This window comes from Anneissia japonica, unplaced genomic scaffold (genome assembly GCF_011630105.1).
Source record: "Anneissia japonica isolate Jap-2015-1 unplaced genomic scaffold, ASM1163010v1 scaffold225011_len5527_cov107, whole genome shotgun sequence".
Taxonomy (NCBI): domain Eukaryota; kingdom Metazoa; phylum Echinodermata; class Crinoidea; order Comatulida; family Comatulidae; genus Anneissia; species Anneissia japonica.
Genome location: NW_022755983.1, coordinates 1 through 2,948, shown reverse-complemented (window position 1 = coordinate 2,948; position 2,948 = coordinate 1). Strand labels below are relative to the sequence as shown.

The 2,948-nt window shown below is 34.0% G+C and overlaps 1 long non-coding RNA gene across 1 annotated transcript; it reads left to right on the top strand.

Annotated features, from left to right (window-relative positions):
* Positions 1–574: 574 nt before the first annotated feature.
* Positions 575–2,330, top strand: LOC117123808. Its single transcript, XR_004447888.1, has 3 exons — positions 575–734; positions 1,776–1,813; positions 2,250–2,330. It is a non-coding gene; the product is annotated as an uncharacterized LOC117123808 (long non-coding RNA).
* The last annotated feature ends 618 nt before the right edge of the window (positions 2,331–2,948 follow it).

Here is a 2,948-nt window from a genome sequence, read left to right as displayed (position 1 = left end):
AGGCCCTAGGCTTGCCTTATCGTTTAGGGTAAGCTCTACGGCAGGCTCCCTGCCATGCACTCTGTGCAGTGCTAGCTGCAGCATACTACTACTACTACTACTGCTGGCTAGGCCTAGAGGCTAGGGGCCGGGCCTACTAGCTAGGGCCTAGCAAATCGTCAATAATTTACACACTTACTAAGACTATATACAGATAGGCATATGATCAAAATTAATCAATTACAAGCACACTGACTTGGTCATCAATTATAAGTACAAAAATAAAGCGGGTTCGTTAACATACAAACATAACTTCTAAAAAAAAATATAAAACTTTGTTTTGGATTTAGATGGATTATCACTGACCACAGCACGTCTGCTTACCATTCTGTTTAAACATTCTACAAAAATAAATACAAAATCTATTAATATATATATTATTTCGCAAAGAAGTAAAATTAGTTATATTTACTTTCTATTTTCTGTAAGTTTTGTACTTAAAATGTTCGTATAATGATAATTTATGATCAAAATATATCGCATAAATAAAAATAAACGATACGAGGCTAAAATGTTGGTTCTTAGATCACACAACTTCAAACGAGGGTAAAATAACGAAAGGCAAGGCTTAGATTTTGATAATTTTATTAGCGCATTGTTGTTATAGTTGAATATTATCAAAATGCCGGATCATTTAGGCAATGATATGCGTAAGGTAAAACACGAGGATGACAAAGAAGATAAACCTATTCAAGGTGAGATTTATGTAGTAAACTAATTTGTAATTAAACAGTGAGGACGGTTGATGCCTAGGCCCTTTGTGGTTTTGCTGAGTCAGAAGGGTGACAGACGATCGAGTCCACAAGACAATCAGACCCAGGACGGTTGGGCCCATTTTCAGACGATCGGTTCCAACTATTGTGGACGACCGAGCTTAATCCATGATGATCGGGTCCAACTACTGCAGACTAGGCCTAGGGCCCAAAAATCTTTAAAAAACAACGGAGGTTTTAGCTTAGGCGATCAGGCCCATTTTCTCAAGGCCTTTTTTTTAGAGACGATCGGTCACATTTTTTCTGATACCATACCTAGACGTTCACCTAGACTAGGAATACATTACATAGAATAGGCCTACCATGTTAATCAGTAAGACAAGACATTTTTATACCTCCGTCGAACTTAATTTTTTTTAAACATCTTCAGAGAAGGGTTAAAATATAAAATTTTGCATTCGTAAATCGTATAAATCAAAATGGTATGCTAAAAGTAGAAGTAGTAGGATGAGAAATAAAAATAAAATTTTATTGAGGATTTAATTTTTTATTTATTTATTTTTTTTCTGAATGAAGATAGGCAATCTTAAATCTTCTTCACATTTGTTTGACCTCTAGGTTGGCTATTGACGATTGCACACAATATTCGATTTTGACTACCCACGATCAGGCCCTCAAGACCGATTGGGCCAATTTCCAGACTGTCAGGCCCATTTTCAGGATGATTAGGCCCACTTTCAAATTGGGCCCGATCGTCCTGAAAATAGGCCTGATCATCTTAGGCCCGATCGTCTGTAATTCGAGTCAGAAATATAGCAATCCTACAGCGAGCTTGACAGAGGGTCTGACCCTCAATCTATTTAATATTAAAAAGAGTGTCACCAGCCTAACAGTTACAGTAGGCCTAGGGTGTATCCTAGGACACTTTTATAGTAGTATTTCAACAATGGTTGCCACTAGGTTTAGACATAATTTTTTTTTTTTTGCAGACTTAATATATTATTAATATTTTTTCACCCACAGCTCTAGATGAAGGTGATATTGCTCTTCTAAAAACATATGTGAGTATTTATTAATATAAAAAAATTATAGGCTAGGATCTAGGCTAGGCCTACACGTAGTGCCTACTGTAGGCTATAGTATTATGTAATTTCTCTGATTCTTAAAAAATAGTCTTAATAATACGATATAATTTTCTGCAAAATGATCATTGTTCACAAAATCAAGTGATGTACACTACAAAGATATTTTATTAATTTTTTTTTTTTGCTTTATTTTCATTTTTTAGTGTGGAAAATGTTGAGTTGTACTATTTCTTAGTTATTTTTGTTTAATTAATTTACTGTACAGTAGGTCTAACTAGATATTGTTTTTTGTTTTTTTTTTCTCAGAAATGAGTTCTACTGTATTCTTAACAGGAACAAAACACTAAGCAAGTAAAATAAATACAATATTAAGAATATCAAAGATGATGTATCTAATTTTGTTCCTATTCAGGGTGCTGGACCATACTCAAAGGCTATCAAACAAGTTGAAGATGACATCACCTCAATATCTAAAAAAGTAAATGAATTGACAGGTAAGGAACTAGTTGTATTAAAACAATCTCTTCCTCATCCCCCAAAGAAGTTCTCCCCTCCCCCCATATTGAACATTTTTGAAGCAAAACAAATCACCTCATTTTACCTTATTTTGCTGTGTAGCATGCCCTCACTTAATCATCGCCTCCCCACTTCACCTTGTGTTATGGTCATTCCTTTCTTCTCTAGTCATTGTTGTTATTGCTATTGTTTGTATAGTTGATGTTTTTAGCATTATTATTGTTATTAATATTGATTGTGTTTTCTCTTGTGGTGAACTGCCACTTTTATCAAAAATACATCATAAAAAAATAAAAATACATCAAACAGGAAGATAATCAAACATTAACATTTTTTAAAAGTAAATTAATATATATATTAATGAATATGAAGTTGTCAGTTCAGGCAACGTATAGTGCTCGATGCATATACACTTCAAATTTGAAATTCCCTTCACTCCCGAAGATTGCCTAGTGCATGAAACAGCCTGTAGAGTGAAATTACAAGTTCCTTATTATTAGTATTATATATATATATATATATATATATAAAACTCGCCACTGAGGAAGGACTAGTGTTGTCCGAAAGCTCTGGTTCTATTTCTGGCTGTTTACTT